The 24,182-nt window shown below is 47.3% G+C and overlaps 2 non-coding genes across 2 annotated transcripts; both read right to left on the reverse strand.

Annotated features, from left to right (window-relative positions):
- Nucleotides 1-351: 351 nt before the first annotated feature.
- LOC134952589 (U1 spliceosomal RNA) lies at nt 352-514 on the reverse strand. Its single transcript, XR_010185081.1, has one exon. It is a non-coding gene; the product is annotated as a U1 spliceosomal RNA (small nuclear RNA).
- A 152-nt stretch (nt 515-666) lies between these two features.
- Nucleotides 667-830, reverse strand: LOC134951642 (U1 spliceosomal RNA). Its single transcript, XR_010184344.1, has one exon. It is a non-coding gene; the product is annotated as a U1 spliceosomal RNA (small nuclear RNA).
- Nucleotides 831-24,182: the final 23,352 nt, after the last annotated feature.

Below are 24,182 nucleotides of genomic sequence, written 5' to 3' on the forward strand. Positions count from 1 at the left end.
GCAGGGCATGGCGGCCTTTTGCGGCGCTTGGATGACCCCTAATTCGCATTAAACATCTCCACCCTCCTTCGGTGTGGGGCTCATGTTGGCTATGCCCCAGCCCCTGAAGCATTCAAGCTGATTTCTTGCAGCAGCTGGGCACTGTAACAGCTCCAGAGCTGCTCTGTAAAGCATGTAAAAGGGTGTGGGCCCTGCAGCACTACCTGTAGTTTGCATTGTGCGTTGGAAGGCACAAAGTAAGCAGACAGGAGAGGTCAGAATAGTGCGCAAGGGCATAGAAGGGAGCGGCTCAAGAAAAGAGAAGTGGAAACAGACAGCAAACTAGGCTGGAGAGAGACCTGAGACAAAGAGATCTGAATTATACGAGAGCCGACCAGGGGAAACACAAATTATGCAGTCAAGTGTCCCACATTTGGGGAAATCGCAGGAGCAGCACACCCAGAGTGCAATGGGTGAGCCTTGCCCTGGGAGAAGCACCTACATGATCATAGTATCTCACCTGGCAGGTAAGTAGGAGTTGGGCTAGAGCTGGGGAGGGTCGCTGCTCGGGCACCCCCCTGTCAAGTGAAGGAGATCCAACTGAGGCAGCACAAGGGAACTCTCGAAAGAAGAACAAGGCTAGAGGAAGAAATGAGACAAAGAAATCTGACTTCTACCAGAGCTGACCAGAGGAAAGCACAAACACAGTCCCCCACTACTACAAATAATGCAGTCAAGTTTCCCACATTTGGGGAAATCACAGGGGTCAGCATACCCAGAATGCAATGAATGAACCTCACCCTGGGATAACAATCTTCATGACCATGGTATCTCCTATGCACGATAAGTATGATTTGGGATAGGGCTGGAGAGGGCCGCTGCTCAGGCACATCTCTGTCAAGTAAAGGAGATTCAACTGAGGCAGCACAAGGGAACTCTCATCTGGGGACAACAACTGCAGGGAGAACACATATTTTCAGATGAACATGGGAGGGCAGAAGGCTGCCTAATACTGAAGCACCCCCAAACAACAAACCAAATGCAACAACTAGTGCAAGCATTCCTGGGGGAAGGCCTGCAGCAGATTGATTTGCATATGGTAATGCCATCCAAGCAGTGGGTCAAAGTTGGCTTTAACCCTCGTCTGCATATGAAAAGAGAAAAGGGGCGTGCAGGGCATGGCGGCCTTTTGCGGCGCTTGGATGACCTCTAGTTCGCATTAAACACCTCCACCCTCCTTCGGTGTGGGGCTCATGTTGGCTATGCCCCAGCCCCTGAAGCATTCAAGCTGATTTCTTGCAGCAGCTGGGCACTGTAACAGCTCCAGAGCTGCTCTGTAAGGCAAGTAAAAGGGTGTGGGCCCTGCAGCACTACCTGTAGTTTGCATTGTGCATTGGAAGGCACAAAGTAAGCAGACGGGAGAAGTCAGGATAGTGCGCAAGGGCATAGAAGGGAGCGGCTCAAGAAAAGAGAAGTGGAAACAGACAGCAAACTAGGCTGGAGAGCTCTTCTGTCTATATTTTGCAAACCTGCTCTTGTCCTCTCCAGCTGCTCCATGTAGATTTGACGTCTGGAAAGGTGCATAACCTACTGACAAGCAGGCACACTCCTGCATGAGTTTTCTCTCTCACTAGCTGGATGATACACAATCATTTGCATGTGCTCCACCTCCGACACACGACCCACCCAACCACCCAGTGACCAGAGCCACCCACAAGCCAACTGGCTCCGTGACTTAATTTGCACAGTGCAGTCATCCAGGCAGCATGTCCTTCTCAATGGAATAATCTCTGGTTCCATGGAATCTTCTGCATTGGAATGCTGCGGAACAAAAAGGATTTAAACATTCAGCTTGCTAGCATTCAATGTACCTGCGGCTTGGCTCTAGCACATGGGTCTTCATCCTGTGGCCCTCCAGCTGCTGTGAAACTACACATCCCAGCATGCCCTGCCACAGTTTTGCTATTAAGGTATGCTAAAACTGAGGCAGGGCATGCTGGGATGTGTAGTTCCACAGCAGCTGGAGGGTCGCAGGTTGAAGACCCATGTTCTAGCATGCCTGTTCTATGATGCATGTTCCGTGATGTCACAATCAGCTTGGAATGGGGTATCTAGCAGGCATTTGCTGACAGCCACTTGAGAGAGACACACATCAGGAGATGCAGCATATCGGAGGTCTTCGATGCCTTTCCAGCAAATGCACACCACCTGCTGCTGGTCTGGACACAAAACAATGCCCACAATCGAAGTCCCAAAATGCCCAACTACAGGATTCATGTAAGTAGTGAATTTAGGAATGAATTTAGAAGTAGGAAATTAAGTTAGTTCACAAGTACATTCAAATTCAGATCTAAAGTCTAGGTAGGCCTCACGTCCTGGCAGCCCCCAGCATTTAAAAATGCCTTGATTAGAGGTAGGGAATTAAATGGAGATAAGAAGTAGACGCAAAATAAGACTCCACAGAGCAGTTATCAGGTGTCTTTATCAATTGTTGCATTTAAAAAATCAAGCAATTAGGGAACACAATGTTGCAACAATGTAACCCTATTTGCAAAATAGTACTAAATAAGTTTGTCGATGTAAGACATTTGCAAAGGCACATTTAAAACACGCTGGAAAATGCAACTGAATCTGTTTTTGGAGGCTAGAATAGGAAATGTGCATCGGTCCAACAAGAACTGAAAGCTCTTCTACCATCTTCCTTTTCTGAAAAGCCATTTAATATATGGTTCCCAGATAGGGGACATATCAGATATTGCCTTTCAAAAGCAGCAAATATCATACCACTTCTATTGACATCAAAGATAAACATTGATTGTTTTCAGATATTGGATTGAAAAAGCAGTCTTTATTGACATAAAGAAGCAAAAAAACATACATAAACATTACACACATAAGTACTGTGTTGCAGCACAGATAAAACACAATACAAATGCTGTCGGTATAGTACAGTTCAAGAACTACAGCACAGGCCAGCCTACACTATAAATCATGAACTGCACTATACATTTAAACTATACAATAATACAACAGTTAATAAGGCTATGTGTGTGGAGTGTAAGAGGGTGAGGGAATCACAAGCCCGAAGCTTTATTGAAAGACAGACACATATAAAGGGAGGATTAATAAATACAAAGATATCCTTTACTATAGAATGTAGTCCAATCCGGTCTTTCAACTCTTCCACAACTGAAAAACGGATAGTGTTCCCAAGCCTTCCATCCTGGAATATCTTCAGTCTCTCGCCAATGAAGAAAACAATCCCTCCAGCAGACTCTTCAACCACGATACAAGATCACAGCCAAAAGTGCGAGAAGCAACTACACTTGCGTTTAACCAAAATGGCTAAAACTTAGTGAAGGAAAGTGCAGTGCACCAAAACATAAGCTGACACAATCATGGAGAATGCGCCAGCATATATGCTCTTCTATCTATATTTTGCAAACCTGCTCTTGTCCCCTCCAGCTGCTCCATGTAGATTTGACGCCTGGCAAGGTGCATAACCCACTGACAAGCAGGCACACTCCTGCATGAGTTTTCACTCTCACTAGCTGGATGATACACATTCATTTGCATGTGCTCCACCTCCGACACACCGCCCACCCAACCCCCCAGTCACCAGAGCCACCCACAAGCCAACTGGCTCCGTGATTTAATTTGCACAGTGCAGTCATCCAGGCAGCATGTCCTTCTCAATGGAATAATCTCTGGTTCCATGGAATCTTCCGCATTGGAATGCTGCGGAACAAAAATGATTTAAACATTCAGCTTGCTAGCATTCAATGTACCTGCGGCTTGGCTCTAGCACATGGGTCTTCATCCTGTGGCCCTCCAGCTGCTGTGAAACTACACATCCCAGCATGCCCTGCCACAGTTTTGCTATTAAGGTATGCTAAAACTGAGGCAGGGCATGCTGGTATATGTAGTTCCACAGCAGCTGGAGGGTCGCAGGTTGAAGACCCATATTCTAGCATGCCTGTTCTATGATGCATGTTCCGTGATGTCACAATCAGCTTGGAATGGGGTGTCTAGCATGCATTTGCTGACAGCCACTTGAGGGAGACACACATCAGGAGATGCAGCATATCGGAGGTCTTCGATGCCTTTCCAGCAAATGTACACCACCAGCTGCTGGTCTGGACACAAAACAATGCCCACAATTGAAGGCTCAAAATGCCCAACTACAGGATTAATGTAAGTAGTGAATTTAGGAATGAATTTAGAAGTAGGAAATTAAGTTAGTTCACAAGTACTTTCAAATTCAGATCTAAAGTCTAGGTAGGCCTCACGTCCTGGCAGCCCCCAGCATTTAAAAATGCCTTGATTAGAGGTAGGGAATTAAATGTAGATAAGAAGTAGACACAAAATAAGACTCCACAGAGCAATTATCAGGTGTCTTTATCAATTGTTGCATTTAAAAAAATCAAGCAATTAGGGAACACAATGTTGCGACAATGTAACCCTATTTGCAAAATAGTACTAAATAAGTTTGTCGATGTAAGACATTTGCAAAGGCGCAAACAAAACACGCTGGAAAATGCAACTGAATCTGTTTTTGGAGGTTAGAAAAGATGCAGGATCAAGTAGCTCAATGGGTAGGGTATTTGATTAGAATTCAACAGGTTATAGGTTTGAATCCTGGGTATGATAGTTTGAGGTGTTATTTAATAAAGTATGTTTATATATTAGTCACACATGGCTTACTTGTACAAATGGCATGTCACCAGTTAGTGCTGACTGCTGATATGCCATTTGCACAAACACGCCATGTGTGACTGTATATGCATTTAAGGAGGGCACCCCGGCAATACCACAAACCATTGAGTGTCAAGTATACTAGATATATCTTCATATCTCATGTGCTTTCTCTGAGACCAATCTTGTTATGCCCCTTCCCCACAAGGCATGCGCCTTTTGTCCATATTGCAAAAATGGGGAGGGGGGGGGGGCATATAATTATCTGTCACAGGGCACCAAAAAGTCTAGTTATGGCTCTGGTATGCATTATGTAATCTGGCAGACCATATCTCCAACACTGGCTGGTTGGAATAGAAATCCGGTTATCTATGTGAGCAAATGACCATCAACGATTTACTCTCAAACACTAGAAAATGGACAAAAATGGTCCCTCAAACAAATTGGTTAAATTTTGGGTTTAACCAATTTGTGTAATGACCATTTTTGACCACTTTTCTAGTGTTTGGGAGCAAATGGTTAATTGACATTTGCTTCTATACATTACCAGATTTTCATTCCATCCATCCAGACTGGATAGATAGCCTGACAGATAATTGTGTAGTGTACGCCCAGGATAACTGTCAGTTGTGCTTTCTTTTATGACGGCACATCCAGAGCAAGCACTGCCCACTCATGCATAGTTGTCAACTGATGTGAAGTTCCAGGGGGCAATCTCAGTTATAAAGAAAAGTATCTGGAAATTGTCCCTAGTTTAAAAAAAAAATAAAAAAAAATTGATCAACTCCATTTATTTAGTATGATATTTCAGGTGATAGGATGCCGGCAGTCAGAACAACTATACCATACCCAGGATTCAAACCTATAACTACCATACCCAGGATTCAAACCTATAACCTGTTGAATTCTAATCAAACACCCTACCAATTGAGCTATTTGATCCTGCATAAAAATTGTGAACATTATATGAAGCTATTGGTACTTTGAAAAAAAAAGTATCAGCATTACAACGCAGCAGATCCATGCAGTTTGCAGCCACACACTACATGTATCTGCTCAGCCACAATGCTGATTATTTCTTCACAAAGTACAAGGTGAGCTCCAAACAGAATTCTCTAGCTTAGAATTATGCCAAACCTAGAAGTCGGGCCCCCCACCCTGGGATCCCCCAGAGGGAGGCCTGCACCGTCATGCGGCAGGCTTGTCCGTTTTGGAAGCAGGCTGATGGGCAGCCCAGGCTTGCTTCAGTCTGGGCTTGTCAGGTCTGGAAGCATGAGCTTGCTTTGGGTATGCCTGACCTTGGGTACGCTTTACCTTGAGGATGAAAGGGCCAAGGGAAAGTACTTTTAGCCTTCTGCGTGGTAGGAGTCATACTAGGTAGGCAAGCTGTTTTAGCAGTAGCCAGATCAGCTACAATCTTATTGAGGTCTTCTCCAAAGAGAGTGTCTCCCTTGAAAGGAAGCACCTCCAGGGTTTTCTTGGAATCCATATCCACCGACCAGGATCTCAACCAGCTGTATAAAGTATTACCTTGGAACTGGCTCTCCACTCCCCATTATCTGGTTATCATGGCTTCCTCCGCCAGTGTCCAGACTCGCTTGCTGAAGCTCGGCCACTTCTTCCTAGCAGCAGGCTCCTGGATCACTGGGCAGCAGAGGTGCTTGGGAGCCGGAAGGGGGCGGAGCAATCAGGCAGGCAGTTGCAGTGCTGCCCAGCTATCTGTGGTGTGAGAAGAAGCAGGGGCACCCCACCGCTGGCAGTGCTGCAGCTAGCGGTGGTGGCAGCGGCGAGGCTGCTGGGCTGGGTCTTTAAAAAGGTGGAAAGAAGGGTGTTACGGCATGGAATGTACAAACTGCGAGACCCTGCTGGTAGCGCCTTTGTCTATTTAGTAGGAAGGGCACGTAACAGCCGGAGGGCAATGGAGGAAGCCCCTTTAGGGCTGGAGCCCGGCGGCAACTGACTCCGTTGTCTCTGGCAGTTCCGCCCCTGCACTAGAGGAATGGTCAAGAACATGGCAACATTTAATGCCAAAAAATGCAAAATCATACACGTCTCAAAAATACAAAGGCTAACTATAATATTAAGGGCATTATAATGGCAAGAGGAAAGCTATCTAAGTATTACTATTTCAGGTGAGCAATGTAACAAAGCAATAGGAAAGGCAAGTCAGATGCTTGTTTGCATAGGTAAAGAACCAGTAGCAGAAAAAAGTAATACAGGTTGAGTATCCCATATCCAAATATTCCGAAATACGGAATATTCCGAAATACGGACTTTTTTGAGTGAGACTGAGATAGTGAAACCTTTGTTTTTTGATGGCTCAGTGTACACAAACTTTGTTTAATACTCAAAGTTATTAAAAATATTGTATTAAATGAACTTCAGACTGTGTGTATAAGGTGTATATGACACATAAATGAATTCTGTGAATGTACACACACTTTGTTTAATGCACAAAGTTATAAAAAATATTGGCTAAAATGACCTTCAGGCTGTGTGTATATGGTATATATGAAACATAAATGCATTCTGTGCTTAGATTTAGGTCCCATCACCATAATATCTCGTTATGGTATGCAATTATTCCAAAATACAGAAAAATCCGATATCCAAAATTCCTCTGGTCCCAAGCATTTTGGATAAGGGATACTCAACCTGTAATGCCACTGTATAGGTCCTTGGTACAGCCACATTTAGAATCCTGTGTTCAGTTCCAGAAGCCATATCTCAAGCGCCTTGAGTCCTGTTGGAGAAAGAGCACTATATAAATAAATAGTATCAAAATTTGTTTCACGGCACCCCTAGGCCAAAGTTTTTTTTATTGAGAAATTCAGAAAAAAATATAAAATTAAGTAAATTGTGTTTATAGCATGTCATTCTCAGGTTCAGTTATGTTGTGAGGGAATGGTTTTGCCAATTTAATAAAGTATAAATAATTTTAATTGGTCCTGGACCACCAAACTATGCTACCAGTGCAAGAACCCCAGTTTGGAAACTACTGCCATAAAATAAACCTTTTTTGTTTTTTTTAAACTACATGTAATACACCTTAGATCTCAGTTCCTAAAAGGTTTTAAACCCTTGCATACAGTAAACTACACATATTTAAAAATCCTACACCGGGCACAAGTGCTCACGGGCCAATTTCATGGCAGTCTCGGAGAGGAGGGCATTGTGGATTCACCAAGGGAATGCTGATGCTGACTCCAAGAAGCCTCTTCAAGATCGCAGGAGCAGAGTCCTCTGCTTCTGCCAAATCCACTGCATGACGCTGGGGCTCTCTTGCAGGAGCCCACACCAGTGGGGGGCACCAGGGGCGGAACTACTGGCAGGGCAGGCAGTGCATTGCACTGGGGCCCCGCCGCACTCAAGGGCCCACAGCCGCCGGCATTACAATGAGTCACAATGACTCATTGTATCATGCCGCAGCCGCACACCAGCGCTCCCGTCGGGTCTGCGTCCTGCGACTCCCGCCGCCCGCCCGTCGTAACGAACAGATCAGGCCAGGGCACTACGGGCAGCAGCCACAGCACCAGACACGCTGCCGCCTCTGTAACACACGAAGAGGGAGGAGGGTCGCTTGGAGATGAGAGGAGCAGCGGCACGGGGGGGAGGAGGAGGAGGAGGGAGGTGAAGGAAGGAGCCGCAGCAGCGCTTTGTTACTGGTGGAGGCGCTGCTGCTGCTGCCCCTCTGCTTCACTATAGGCTGTCTTCCGAGAACAGCCTATAGTGAAGCAGAGGGGCAGCAGCAGCAGCGCCTCCACCAATAACACAGCGCTGCTGCGGCTCCCTCCTCCACCTCCCTTCTCCTCCTTCTCTACTGCCCGGGAATCGTCAAGCTGCACGAGGAGCCTGAGCCAGCGGAGAGGGTAAGTATAATTCTTCTTTCTTTCTTTCTTTCTTTCTTTCTTTCTTTCTTTCTTTCTTTCTTTCTTTCTTTCTTTCTTCTCTTTCTTTCTTTGTTGGGACTGCCTGCCGCTATGTGTAAAAAGGGGGAATCTGCCTGCCGCTATGTGTAAAAAGGGGGAATCTGCCTGCCGCTATGTGTAAAAAGGGGGAATCTGCCTGCCGCTTTTTGTGTAAAAAGGGGGAATCTGCCTGCAGCTATGTGTAAAAGGGGGGAATCTGCCTGCAGCTATGTGTTAAAAGGGGGAATCTGCCTGCAGCTATGTGTAAAAAGGGGGACTGCCTGCCGCAATGTGTAAAAAGGGGGAATCTGCCTGCCGCTATGTGTAAAAAGGGGGAATCTGCCTGCAGCTATGTGTAAAAAGGGGGACTGCCTGCCGCAATGTGTAAAAAGGGGGAATCTGCCTGCCGCAATGTGTAAAAAGGAGGAAGCTGCTTGCCGCAATGTGTAAAAAGGGGGAATCTGCTTGCCGCAATGTGTAACAAGGGGGAATCTGCCTGCCGTAATGTGTAACAAGGGGGATGCTGTCTGCTGTAATGTGTAACAAGGGCACGCTGTCTGCCATAATGTGTAACAAGGGCAAGCTGTCTGCTGTAATGTGTAACAAGGGCAAGCTGTCTGCTGTAATGTGTAAAAAGTGTACGATGTCTGCCATTATGTATAACAAGGGCAGGCTGACTGCTGTTATGTGAAAAAAGTGTACGCTGTCTGCAGCTATGTTTAACAAGGGCAGGCTGTCTGCCGTTATGTGTAAAAAGTGTACGCTGTCTGCCGCTATGTTTAACAAGGGCAGGCTGTCTGCCGTTATGTGAAAAAAATGTACGCTGTCTGCCGCTATGTGTAACAAGGGCACGCTGTCTGCCGTTGTGTAAAAAAGGGGGATGCTGTCTGCCGTAATGTGTAAAAAGGGGACGCTGTCTGCTGTAATGTGTAAAAAGAGGACGCTGTCTGCTGTAATGTGTAAAAAGAGGAATCTGTCCGCCGTAAGGTGTAAAAGGGTCTCTACCTGGTGTAGTGGTGCTACTGTGCGGCGTAATTTGAATAATGGAGACTACTGTGCACCGTTTTATGAATTGGTATTATTTTGTGGCCACACCCCTTAACCACGAAGCCACGCCACTATGTTTTTTTGCGCGCGCCTACGGCGCGCACTGCCCCTGTTTTGCATGCAGGGGTGGGGCTCCAATGCCGTTTCTTGCACACACTGCTAAAATGTCTAGTTACGGCACTGTTGCTAGGTATCCACTTCCCTGAGCAGGCCCCCCTCACCAGATCCTCTCCAGGGGTGAGGGGGTGGACTTGGATGGGATGGGATGGGGGGGGGGGCCCAAGCCATTTTGTCGCACATGGGCCCACTGCTCGCTAGTTCCGCCACTGGGGGGCACGTCTAAAACTCTTCAGTCAGTTCTGGATTCATTCGGACCTGGACTCGTGGGTTTTACAAATAGTGTCCCAAGGGTACAAACTGGGGTTTCAAGAAGTTCCCCCTCACCAATTGTTCAAATCAGCCTTAGTCAGCAGGGAGAAGGTTTTTATTCAAGCCTCTTCGTGGTCCCGAAGCCGGACAGCTCAGTCAGACCAATCTTAAATCTGAAATCCCTTAATTTCTACCTAAAGAAATTCAATTTCAAGATGGAATCTCTCAGGGTAGTGATCTCCAGTCCGGGGGATAAAGGAGATTTCATGGTTTTGGTAAACTTAAAGGATGCCTACTTACATGTTCCCATTTAGCCACTGCATCAAGCTACCTGAGGTTTGCAATTCAGGATTGTCATTACCAATTTCAGACGTTGCCGTTTGGTCTGTCCACGGCTCCGAGGATTTTCACCAGGGTGATGGCGGAAATGATGGTTCTCCTTCGCAAGCAAGGAGTCACAATTATCCCGTACTTGGATGATCTCCTGATAAAGGACGCGATCCCGGTACCAGTTGGTGCAAAACATCTACTCTCCCTGACAGTTCTTTAACAACATGGTTGGCTCCTAAACTTGCCAAAATCGCAGTTGGTCCTAATGACGCGGTTGTTGTTTTTGGGAGTGATACTGGACACAGAAGAGGTTTTCTTCTAGTGGAATGGCTCTGGAGATCCAGAGTCTGGTCAAACAAATTCTGAAACCAGCAAGAGTGTTAATCCATCAATGCATTCGGTTGCTGGGGAAGATGGTTGCGGCCTACGAGGCCATTCAGTTTGGCAGGCTCCATGCCAGAGTGTTCCAGTGGGACCTGTTGGACAAGTGGTCCGGATCCCACCTACACATGCACCGGAGGATAATCCTGTCTTCCAAGACCAGAATCTCACTCCATTGGTGGCTGCACAGTTCTCACCACCTAGAGGGGCGATGGTTTGGGATCCAGGACGGGATCCTAGGGACCACGGATGCAACCCTCCGAGGCTGGGGAGCAGTCACACAGGGGGAAAACATCCAAGGAAGATGGTCAAGTCAGGAAAGTTGTCTCCACATAAATGTTCTGGAGTTAAGGGCCATTTAATAACTGCAGACACAGTACGCACTGGGACGGGTGCCCAGCATCCTCTACGGACTAAGAGAAAAGGATTTACCAGTAGGTATTAAAATCCTATTTTCTCTAACGTCCTAGAGGATGCTGGGGACTCCGTAAGGACCATGGGGATAGACGGGCTCCGCAGGAGACATGGGCACTTTAAGAAAGACTTTAGTTCTGGGTGTGCACTGGCTCCTCCCTCTATGCCCCTCCTCCAGACCTCAGTTTGATACTGTGCCCAGTGGAGACTGGGTGCTTTTCAGGAGCTCTCCTGAGCTTTCTGACAGAAAGTATTTTGTTAGGTTTTTAATTTTCAGGGAGCACTGCTGGCAACAGACTCCCTCATCGAGGGACTGAGGGGAGAGAAGCAGCCCTACTCTCTGAGTTGCAAGGTCCTGCTTCTTAGGCTACTGGACACCATTAGCTCCAGAGGGATTGGTACGCAGGATCTCACCCTCGCCGTCCGTCCCAGAGCCGCGCCGCCGTCCCCCTCGCAGAGCCGGAAGATAGAAGCCGGGTGAGTATGAGAAGAAAAGAAGACTTCAGAGGCTGCAGAAGACTTCATGATCTTCACTGAGGTAACGCACAGCACTGTGTGCCTTTGCTCCCATACACCTCACATACTCCGGTCACTGTAAGGGTGCAGGGCGCAGGGGGGGCGCCCTGGGCAGCAATATAAACCTCTTTCGCAAAAATATAACATATATACAGCTGGGCACTGTATAAATGTATGAGCCCCCACCAATTTTACAGTTTAAGCGGGACAGAAGCCCGCCTCCGAGGGGGCGGGGCTTCTCCCTTAGCACTCACCAGCGCCTTTTTTTCTCCACAGCACCGCTGAGAGGAAGCTCCCCGGACTCTACCCTGCTTATACCACGTTAGACAAGAGGGTTGAAAAGAGGGGGGGGGGGGGCACATAATTCGCAAATTACATACAGCAGCACTACTGGGCAAACATTAAGTTACTGTTTTATTCCTGGGTTATATAGCGCTGGGGTGTGTGCTGGCATACTCCCTCTCTGTCTCTCCAAAGGGCCTTGTGGGGAAACTGTCTTCAGAAAAAGCATTCCCTGTGTGTGTGGTGTGTCGGTACACGTGTGTCGACATGTCTGAGGAAGAAGGCTATATTAGAGAGGAGCGGGAGCAAATGAATGTGGTGTCTCCGCCGACAGCTGATTGGATGGATATGTGGAATGTTTTAAATGCTAGTGTAAACTCATTGCACAAAAGATTAGACAAGGCAGAAGCTTTGGGACAGTCAGGGTCTCAACCCATGCCTGATCCTATGTTGCAGGGACTGTCAGGGTCTCATAAGCGCCCACTATCCCAGTTTGTTGACACAGATACCGACACGGATTCTGACTCCAGTGTCGATTACGATGATGCAAAGTTACAGCCAAAATTGGCAAAATCCATTCGATTTATGATTATGGCAATAAAAGATGTTTTGCACATCACAGAGTAACCCCCTGTCGCTGACAAGAGGGTACATATGTACAAGGGAAAGAAGCCTGAGGTAACCTTTCCCCCCTCACACGAGCTGAACGAGTTATGTAAAAAAGCTTGGAAATCTCCAGATAAAAGACTGCAGATTTCCAAAAGGATTCTTATGGCGTATCCTTTCCCATCAACGGATAGGTTACGATGGGAATCCTCCCCTAGGGTGGACAAAGCATTAACACGCTTATCCAAGAAGGTAGCCCTCCCGTCCCAGGATACGGCTACCCTCAAAGAGTGTGCTGACCGCAAACAGGAGATTACCCTGAAGTCCATTTATACACATTCAGGTACCTTACTCAGACCGGCAATTGCGTCGACCTGGGTGTGTAGTGCTGTAGCGGCATGGACAAATGCCTTATCTGAGGGGATGGATAGCCTAGACAAGGATACTATTTTATTGACCCTGGGGCATATAAGAGATGCTGTCCTATATATGTGTGTATGCAAACTACCGGTGGTGCTGCAGGGCCCACACCCTTTTACTTGTCTTGTAGAGCCCAGCTGCTGCAAGAAATCAGCTTGAATGCTTCAGGGGCTTGGGCATGGCCAACATGAGCCCCACACCGAATGAGGGTGGGGGTGTTTAATGCAAACTTGGGGTTATCCAAGCGCCGCAAAAGACCGCCATGCCCCGCATGCCCCTTTTCTCTTTTCATATACAGATGAGGGTTCCAGCCAACTTTGGCCCACTGCTTGGATGACATCACTGAATGCAAATCCGTCTGCTGCAGACCTTCCCCCAGGAATGCTTGCAATAGTTGTTGCATATGGTTTAATGTCTGAGGGTGCTTCAGTATTAGGCAGCCTTCCGCCCTCCCATGTTCATCTGAAAAGATGTGGTCTCCCTGCAGTTGTTGTCCCCAGACGAGAGTTCCCTTGTGCTTCCTCAGTTAAATCTCCTTAACTTGACGAGGGTGTGCCCGAGCAGCCGCCCTCCCCAGCCCTTTCCCAACACATACTTATCTTGCATATGAGATCTCTTGATCATGAAGATAGTTCTCACAGGTTGAGGTTCATCGTGGCCCCGCTCCCCGCTGGAGAGCGCTGATGGGGACAGCAGCGGGGCTTCAGCAGCAGGGTGAGTATGTGTGGCCAGAGACCTCCCTTCCCATGTGCAGGCCTGCAGAGTGTGCCGCGCAGGATGGGGCATGTGACACTCTCCCTCCCTGGGGCTCTTCCAGATGTAGCTCCTCAGCAGTATTTTTCCCGGGCTGCGCGGCGCTCTCCCCGACTGGCATCCGCCCTGGAACACTGCCTTCCTCAACGCAACATCAGCAGGGGGCCCGGGCCTCATCACCTTCCCAGGTCTTTCTCATGTATGTATCATGTATGTGTGTGTGATATATGTATGAATCATATATGTTTGTGATATATATATATATATATATATGTATCTATCTATCTATCTATCTATCTATCTATCTATCTATCTATCTATCTATCTATCGTATGTGTGTGTATATATGTATCTATCATATATGTATGTATGTATCTATCTTGTATGTATGTGTTCTATCTATCTATCTATCTATCTATCTATCTATCTATCGTGTGTGTGATATATGTATGTATCTATCATGTATGTGTTATATGTATGTATCACACCTTCCTCTATACATATACATACATACATACATACATACACACACCTATATCTGTACATACACTGACATACACACACCAACATCTATACATAAACACGCTGACCCCTAAACGTACACCAACGTACCCACATGTGAATCTATACATACATGTGCTGACACCTGGACATACACTGATGTACCCACACCTAACATCTATACATACACATGCTAACAACTGGACGTATACAGTCGTACCCACATTTGCATCCATGCATATATAGATGTAGGTGTGTGTACGTCAGTGTACGTCCAGGTGTCAACGCGTGTATGTATAGATGCAGGTGTGGGTACGTCTGTGTATGTCCAGGTGTCAGAATGTGTATGTATAGATGCAGGTGTGGGAACGTCAGTGTAGGTTCAGGTGTCAGCGCGTGTATGTATAGATGCAGGTGCTTGTATGTCCAGATGTCAGTGCATGTATGTATAGATGCAAGTGTGGGTACGTCGGTGTATGTCCATTTGTCAGCGCGTGTATATATAGATGCAGGTGCTTGAATGTTGGTGTATGTCCAGGTGTCAGCATGTGTATGTATAGATGCAGGTGTGGGAATGTTGGTGTATGTCCAGGTGTCAGGGCGTGTATGTATGGATATTAGGTGTGGGTACATCAGTGTATGTCCAGGTTTTAGCGCATGTATGTATAGATGCAGGATAATAATCGCACAGCGTGCCCCCCGCCAACCACAAACCTCCCCCACCCCCCTGTATGACATAAACACCGCTAATTCCACTTACACACAATAATTTCAGTTTGCGACCAGGAGCCGGCAATGTATGTGCACCCAAATGAAGCCACTGTACATGCCCTGCAGGCTGCTATGTACTGCACAGGTGCAACAAATTTAAATGCCCTATCTTTAAAATGGGGCATATTTTACTAAATTAAAAAAACCTGTAACTTTCTGTAAAACCTTAACCCCAAAAGGCACTACACTAACATCGGGGTGTAGAGTTGGATGTTGATCCAAGGCACCAACAGGCTAAAGCTTTGACTGTTCCCAGGATGCCTTGCACCGCCTCCTCTATAACCCTGCCCAGTGGCGTAACTAGACCTTTGTGGGCCCCATAGCAAAATTCTGAATGGGCCCACCAGCACTCAACAAGAATGAGTGGCGTTTGGGGTCAGAAAAGTAGAGGGGAAGGGGTCTGACAGAGTAGGGGGCAGGACATGAATGAATAGAAACTGAGGTGTCCATTATATAAAGAAATACAGTATGTGTGTCTGTGTGTATATCACACACACACATATAAGGGAAATTCAAATGCCCTCAATTATTGCGCCCATTACACTCTGGTTTAGGTGCACAAAGCACCTAAACCTGAATAAAGTAATGGGCGCGATCGTGAAAAGACACCGTTTGGTTGCCCAAATGGGTCTCTTTGCACACATTTCAGCTTGTTTCCCCTGGGGGTAGCGAGCTGAAATAAACATGTCGCACCCGTTGGCAGCAACATTAGAATAGCTGCTGACGGGCACGATTGAGGGAGGAAAGGGACATTTGAATCCAGCCCATAGATGCAATGTGAATATGTAATTTGTACCTTCCTACCTTAAAATGTATATAGTAGTGTATACACTAGAGGTCTTTCCGAACCCCCTAATCCTAACATTGTCATTTGCTTTAGGGCGCACCTCCAATTAGTCTAGTGTTTCGTATTTTCACATTAAATACTTTCTTGCATTGGTTGGTTAAAGATTAGATCGTATATTTTTCTAGATATAGCTGTGCATAGTCTACAAGGCTACATGCTTCTCCCCTAACTAGAGATGTGCAGCGGGCATTTTTCGTGTTTCATGTTTTGGTTTTGGTTTCGGATCCGCAGTTGTGTTTTGGATACGGACGCGTTTTGGCAAAACCACCCTTTCGGGTTTTGGATTCGGGTGATTTTTTTTTAAAACCTCAAACAGCTAAAATCATAGAATTTGGGGGTAATTTTGATCCTATAGTATTAAGCTCAATAACCATAATTTCTACTCCTTTCCAGTCTATTCTGAACACCTCACACCTCCCAATATTATTTTTAGTCCTAAAATTTGCACCAAGGTCCCTGGATGACTAAGCTAAGCGACCCAAGTGGGCAGCACAAACACCTGGCCCATCTAGGAGTGGCACTGCAGTGTCAGACAGGATGGCACTTAAAAAAATAGCCCCAAACAGCACATGATGCAAAGATAAATAAAAAAAGAGGCGCAAGATGAAATTGTAGTGTGTCTCTCCTGCTCAGTGTCAGTTCTCAGTAGTATCCTCATCAGTGCTCAGTATCACTGCTCATTGTCTTGTGCTGCATTGTGGTGCTCAGTATACTAGAGTACATTACTAATAGTCCAGTGCTGCATCTGGCTGCTCAGTGTCAGTTCTAGTAATCTCATCAGTGCTCCGTATCACTGCTCATTGTCTTGTGGTGCTCAGTATACTACAGTACATTACTAATACTCCAGTGTCTTGTGCCGCATATAGCTGCTGTAGGGTGCTGTGGTAGTGTCCTGTCACTGTGCATATGTCATCATTCCAGTCACAGTGATATCTGGTATCTATCTAGTGGTATCTAATTCCAGACATTACCACCGTCTAATTCCAGATATATTACTGGCATATAATTCCACACATTAAAAAATGGAGAACAAAAAGGTGGAGGGTAAAATAGGGAAAGATCAAGATCCGCTTCCACCTAGTGCTGAAGCTGCTGCCACTAGTCAAGGCAGAGACAATTCAATGCCATCAACATTATGTAATGATTATACGATACATTATATATCATATCATTGTATGGTTGTAAAATACAACTTAAAAACTTTAATGAATAAATACATAAAGTAGCTTTTATGTAACCTTTTTAAACCTATTAGCATAGACCGAATCTCATCGTGTGTATAGGCCTTTAGTTCAACAACAGCATGGGACCAGTTAGTGTGTTTTGACCACTGCACAGCACCTGGTGTTATATAGTAAGCACCACTATGGCATAGTATACAGCATTATGGGCCTGATATGAGTGTGACCAGCGGTGATGTGGAATGCAGTAGGAGGTGCTGTTTAGTAAGCACCACTTCTATATTCACCATGCAGTATATTGTGTGAATATAGAAGTGTTGGCTGTGTTATGTATTAGAGTAATTATTGCAGCTCCCAGCTAAAATTGCAACAATGTAATTTAGTGACAAGCTGCAGAGATTAACCCTTTCTGTGGCTGCTGCACAACCTCTATTCATATCGCTGAATTCAATTAGGGAGATGTTCTCACCCCGCGAGCAAGCGCAGGTATATGCCACACTTATGGTAACATTGGATTTGCAGATATTTTCTTGCAGGGGTGTTTCTAAACAATTTGGCTTCAAATGCGTGCCCCCTGCCACCATTGGCATTAAAAATTGTGCCCCTCCCCCATATATATATATATAAAAAAAAATATATTTGCGTGAGCGCTCCGGACGGGATGGGGGGCGTGACCTCGCAAAAATGGGTATGGTCTCCATAAAATGGGCGTAGCCTTGCAGGCAAAGACTACCTTACACCCCAGTTCTTGACCCTGCACCAACAGACCTCGGCCACCACAGGGAAAAAAGTACAGTAATTTTCACCATGTTAAGCCCCACACATTAATGCCCTTTGGAACATATTATGTCACTCACCACAATATCTGTTATACACTATGCCCTACAGTAAAGCTTCTAATTACTTTTACAAAAACTGCTCAATGCCAAGAGTTTCACGTGCTGGGTGTCATGCTCATTGCCAGGGGTTTCACTCTCTGGGTGTCATGCTCATTGCCAGGGGGAACGCAGTAGGAGGTGTTATATAGTAAGCACCACTATGGCATAGTATATAGCATTATATATATTGTGAGCACTGGTGATGTTGAGTGCAGTAGAGCTGCTGCTGGGTAATTACAATTGACTACAACCACCAATATATTCTGCTGCACTATATATATGCAAAGCTAATTCTGCTGGGTAATTACAACTGACTACAACCACCAATATATTCTGCTGCACTAAATCTATATTTGCAAAGCTAATTCTGCTGGGTAATTACAATTGACTACAACCACCAATATATTCTGCTGCACTATATCTATATTCCATAGACAAAAAACCTTACGGTTTCACATGTCCCATTAAGGCTTCTTAGACATGATCGAAATTTCAGAAACCTGTTGTAACTCTTCCACTCAAACTCCAAAAAGCAATGAAATTCCGATCATTAAGGCTGACGCCTTAATGGACGTGTTCCTTGCGCAATACAGATATGGTATGCCATCACAGCCTGTGGGTAAGTGCAGATTCAGCACTCTCACAGAGTGAGATTGCTGTCACTCACACAATGGTGGAGCTGCTAATTCACAGATTTGTGTGCTCATTGGAATACACACATGCAGTCTATGCAACTGAAGGTCTGAGCAGTTTTGTGGTGCTCCCATCCCACACAGTGCCCACAACCATCCCATTCGGTCACCACAACCATCCCACCTTGTTACAACATCCTTCTGACTCCATACATCCATCTCACATAGTATACACATTTAGCTCCCTCAAACATCTTGGTTAATTGCTAAAACTATAATACCCTATCTACGGTCTATGCATCTACACTTACTTCCCCTATACACCCCCATGCTGCCCTGTCTTCCCCAATCCCTACTGCTGTGTTCTCCCATCTGTGCTAGTCTGTACTAACTTATCTGCACCATCTGTCTTTCCCCACCTGTGCCTTGTCTGTACCACCGTTTCCTTCTCTGTGCTGCTCAGTGTTTCCTTCTTCAACGTCACTCTGCCTCCTTCAGTACATGGCACACTATTTTCTCTCCCATCTGCACCAGTTTTCTACCCATCCATGCCAGTGTTTTCAACCCATCTGCACCGCTCTGTCTCCCTTCCCATACTTGCTGCTTAATCTACCCCCTATCCACACCACTCTTACCCCATTCATGTAGCTGACATCCTGAAGGTAAATTTCGTGGATCATGTGCTCTTGGCAGGGGGATAACCGCTACAGCCCACCCCCCAGTGGTCTGGAAACGCCTCCGTTGTGCAGACCATGCCCTGCCAATGGCATGCTAACGCTGTTTGCACGCCCCCCTCCTTCCCCGCAACCACCTCTGCCTATCAATCAGGCAGGGTGATCGCAGCCAGTGAGATGCTGATAGCATCTCACTGGGCTCCTGGGGTACGCACGCACAGTGCGGCCATTGCACGTGCGCACCTCACAAACTAATTCAGACTGCGATTGCTGCTGCTGCGGTCTGAATTACCCCCTGTGTTTCTTTGTCCCCCCCATCAGTGCTGCTTAGTGTTCAACTCTATCCACACACTTCTGTTCCCCCATCCACACCGCTCTCCTCCCTCCAATCAACAACACTCTTACCTCATCTGAGCAGCTTTGTCTTCCGCTCAGACCTTCAGTTGCATAGACTGCATGTGTGTATTCCAATGAGCACACAAATCTGTGAATTAGCAGCTCCACCATTGTGTGAGTGACAGCAATCTCACTCTGTGAGAGTGCTGAATCTGCACTTACCCACAGGCTGTGATGGCATACCATATCTGTATTGCGCAAGGAACACGTCCATTAAGGCGTCAGCCTTAATGATCGGAATTTCATTGCTTTTTGGAGTTTGAGTGGAAGAGTTACAACAGGTTTCTGAAATTTCGATCATGTCTAAGAAGCCTTAATGGGACATGTGAAACCGTAAGGTTTTTTGTCTATGGAATTTCATCGCTTTTTTTAAATTTATTCTTTTTATTCAGAAATGTAAAATTTCACTGTAAGAATAAACATTTGATTTTTTAAATGTTTAATGAAAATGTTCGTATAACATCACTGTTCTGTGCAAAATTATTTTATTAACCAAACCGAATTGTTTAAGGTCCATACACACTTAACGATTTAATGAGCAACGTCGCTCATTTTCCCCCTCTTTGAGCGATGTCGCTCGTTTTATCGTTAAGTGTGTATGCCGCCAGCGACGAACGATGCGCGGCCCCGCGGGTCGGCAACAATCGTCGCTGTCGGTAGGTCATGCATGAAGGATGTGGACTGTCGTCCACGACCTTCATGCAGGGCTGGCGGGGGCGTGACGTCACTGAGCGATATGAGCGGTCATATCGCTCAGCGTGTACAGTTGGCCGCCGGCCGGGGGAAACATTAGATGATGTCGCTCACAGAGCGACATCGTTTAATGTGTATGGGCCTTTAGACTTTGGTCAAAATATTTTGCTGCCTTTGCAGCTGATGCAGGGAGGGGGGTAGGCGGCAGCAGCCTGTGACTGAGGCTGGAGGTAGGCGTGAAATGCATTGCTTGTACGTGTGAGTGCGTGGTGTCAGGTGCTGCGCGTGTATATGTGTGTGTGTGTGTCAGGTGCTGCCTGTGTATCAGCTCCTGTGTGTGTGTGTGTCAGGTGCTGCGTGTATATACGAGTGTGTCTGATGGTGCGTGTGTATGCGTCAGCTGCCGCACGTGTATGTGTGTCAGGTGTTGCGGGTGTATATGTGTGTGAGTATCAGGTGCTCCGCGTGTGTACAAGGGTAGGTCTGGTGCTGTGCATGAATACGTATGTCTGTGTCAGGTGCTGCGCGTGTACATGTGTGCATCAGGTGCTGCGCGTGTACATGAGTGTGCATTAGGTGCTGCGCGTGTACATGAGTGTGCGTCGGGTGCTGCGTGTGTACATGAGTGTGCATTAGGTGCTGCGCGTGTACATGAGTGTGCGTCAGGTGCTGCGTGTGTACATGAGTGTGCGTCAGGTGCTGCGCGTGTACATGTGTGTGCGTCAGGTACTACACGTGTCTATGTGTGTGTGAGTAAGGTGCTGCATGTGTATGTGTGTGTCTGATGGTGTGCGTGTATATGTATGTGTCAGGTGCTGCGTGTATATGCATGTGTCAGGTGCTGCATGTTAATTTAATTGTGTCTGATGCTACGTGTGTGTGTCAGGTGCCGCCTGTGTATATGTGTGTGTGTCAGGTGTTGCGCGTGTATGTGTGGGTCAGGTGCTGCATGTTTATTTTATTGTGTCTGATGCTACGTGTGTGTGTGTCAGGTGCCGCACGTGTATGTGTGTGTCAGGTTGCGCGTGTATGTGTATGTCAAGTGCCGTTCCCCTTCTTCCCATCCCAGCTCTCTCTGTAGAATACAGCTCTGCACCCAGAGAGAGGGAAAGACTAGGGGGCTGATCACTGCACTGCTCACTTTTTGGTCATGAGTTCGGCCTCCTGTTTCTTCCAGTGCTGTGTTCCTGCAGCCCAGCCCTCCCTGTTGTGCCAGAGAATCAGCCCTTCCTTCCCCTGCCAGAGAGAGAGAGCCAGAGGCAGAGACACTCTTCCCGTAGCTGGCTTACCCCCAGTACTTCAGCACTGGCCATGCGGCAGTCAACAAAGGAGACCAGCAGGGGGTTCTGGCAGCATCAGCTGTGGCCGCAGCTGGATCGGGGAGGCCTGTAGTGTCTGAGGTGGGCAGCACTTCCTCCGCCGCTGTCACCTTCCCCTGCCGGAGAGAAAGCCAGAGACATACCCTTCCCGCAGCTGGGCTACCCCTAGTACCTCAGCGCTGGCCAGGCGGAAGTCTATGGAGGGGACCGGCAGGGGTTTCAGGCCACAGCAGCAGCGGCCGCAGCCAGATCAGGGAGGCCTGCAGGGTCAGAGCTGGGCAGCACTTCTACCAACACTGTCACCTCTGTGCTGGGCATGTACACCAGTCCGTACGGACGGAGGTGTCCACAACAGGCAGCAGTATAATGAGTCAGACAAACTCATTACACGCCGCCCACTGCTGCGCCGCATGCACTCGATGGAGGAAGCCTAGATGCGGTCCCCAGCTGCAGCGAGGGAGAAGGGTGATCACATCACCCTTCAACCCGGCACCTCACAATCAGCTGGGGATCTGCAGTAGCTTCATCTCTCTCTTCCTCTCTGACAGCACAGCAGCCCCTCTGGGTCCCATGTAGCTCTGCCCCCCTGCTCAGAGTTCACTCGGCCTCTCCTGATTAAAAAGAAAATAAGAGACTGACCTGCTGCTCAGATGCGAGGAGGGGACGGGCGGTAGGTCCTCTGTGAGTACACTACACAGTCAAAATTAACTCTGACTCCTCACAACAGTGTGGACTGCGGGCGACGTCAGACGCCAATTTGGGTGTGCTTGCCGCACTACCTGCCCATCAAGCCCAACGTGGTGCCATGGTGCAGCCCCGCCCACTATACGGATTCCATTTTGTATTAGGAACCCTATAACAGCATTCTGACATCCCTCCCCATGATGCTGCCATCCATACACTGCCGCTCTCACACAACTGTACACTGCTGCTCTCATACATCCATACACTGCCGCTCTCATACATCCGTACAACCCCGCTCTCATACATCCGCACACTGCCGCACTCTTACAGCCGCACACTGCCGCACTCTTACAGCCGCACACTGCCGCACTCTTACAGCCGCACACCATTGCACTCTTACAGCCGCACACCATCGCACTCTTACAGCCGCACACCATCGCACTCTTACAGCCGCACACCATCGCACTCATACAGCTGTACATTGCCGCTCTCATACATCCGCACACTGCCGCTCACATCTATACAAACATAGCCTTCATACATCTACACATCCAATCCCCGCGCAAGGGAACACTGAAATCACTATCACTTTTGCCCGGGGTGTGACCACAGCCAGCCACTACTCCGGCCACCTTCTTGTGACACCAAAATGCATCTTACCTATCATCAGGGTGGTGCTGCTGCTGGGGGTGGGTTGCTGCCTCAGTCTCCAGGTTGGTGCTGCGATTGGAGGGGGTACTGCTTCCCTGTGCTGCCACTGTCTCCCGGATCATCGTGCCGCTGGCTGAATTGCAGCTTGACGCTACTGCTGCCGGGAGTAACAGCTTCCTGGCTGTTGTTGCTGGTGGCTGCCTACTGCTCATTGCCACCGGAACACTGACCGGCTCGGCAGTGATGCTGGCGGAGGAGTAGTGGCGGTGGGGTGGGGGGGTGCCTGCTCCCTTCCCTCGAGCATGCTGCAGTGTACAAAAATAAATAATAAATAGAGAGCTTACCAGGGTGAGAGTCTGTATGGATCACAGTGATTACATGGGGCACAGCAAAAGGACACCTTGCTGTGAGGGGCTCTGCCCACACAGATTGCTGCACCCTCTCTGATGTCAGCCGCTGCCCTCTCGTTCTCTGGGCGGCTAGTTCCAGTGTGAAGTAGGAGAGGAAGAGAACACACAGGAGAGCAGCCCTGATATATAACAGAGGTGGAAGTTCTATAGGCAGCAGAGACGGAGACCAGCCAGCCAGTCTCCCAGTGCCCTGATCACTACACGCCTCCAGCACAGCATTACAGGAGGGTCCTATAGTGCTGCCCTGAGCTAACAGGTGTGTGTACCAAGTGTACCCCGTACAGTGTGCTGCGCCCTGGTGTCTCTGAGAGGGGTGAGGTCACCGTGCCGCTTTAGTATATGGCTTTTCCTTAGTACTGTACGTTACAGCCCTGCACTAGTGGTGGCAACTCTGCCCTATGTGAACCTGTGAGGTTATTTTCCTATTTACAGAATAACCGGGGAGAAGGCGGCCATATTGCGGCTCTCAAGTGAAGGCACTCTAATACACCCCCTGCTGGCGGCCACTGTGCAGGCGCAACAAATTGAAATGCCCGATCTCTAATGGGGCATATTTCTCTTAATTAAAAAAAACCTGTAACTTTCTGAAAAACCACAACCCCAAAAGGCACTTCACTGGGACATGCTCTATCTAATAAAACAAACCCCAAGTCATATATATATATATATATATATATATACACACACACACACACACACACACACACACACACTCATGTATATACATGTATACACAAATACACGTATGTCCATGTTTATGTATGTATAATACATTGATAGAGTACATTATATTTATGAATTAATTGCTTCCCGATTCTGCAGCAGCATCATCAGCACCACCAGTG

Source organism: Pseudophryne corroboree, chromosome 8 (genome assembly GCF_028390025.1).
Source record: "Pseudophryne corroboree isolate aPseCor3 chromosome 8, aPseCor3.hap2, whole genome shotgun sequence".
NCBI classification, from domain to species: Eukaryota; Metazoa; Chordata; class Amphibia; order Anura; family Myobatrachidae; genus Pseudophryne; species Pseudophryne corroboree.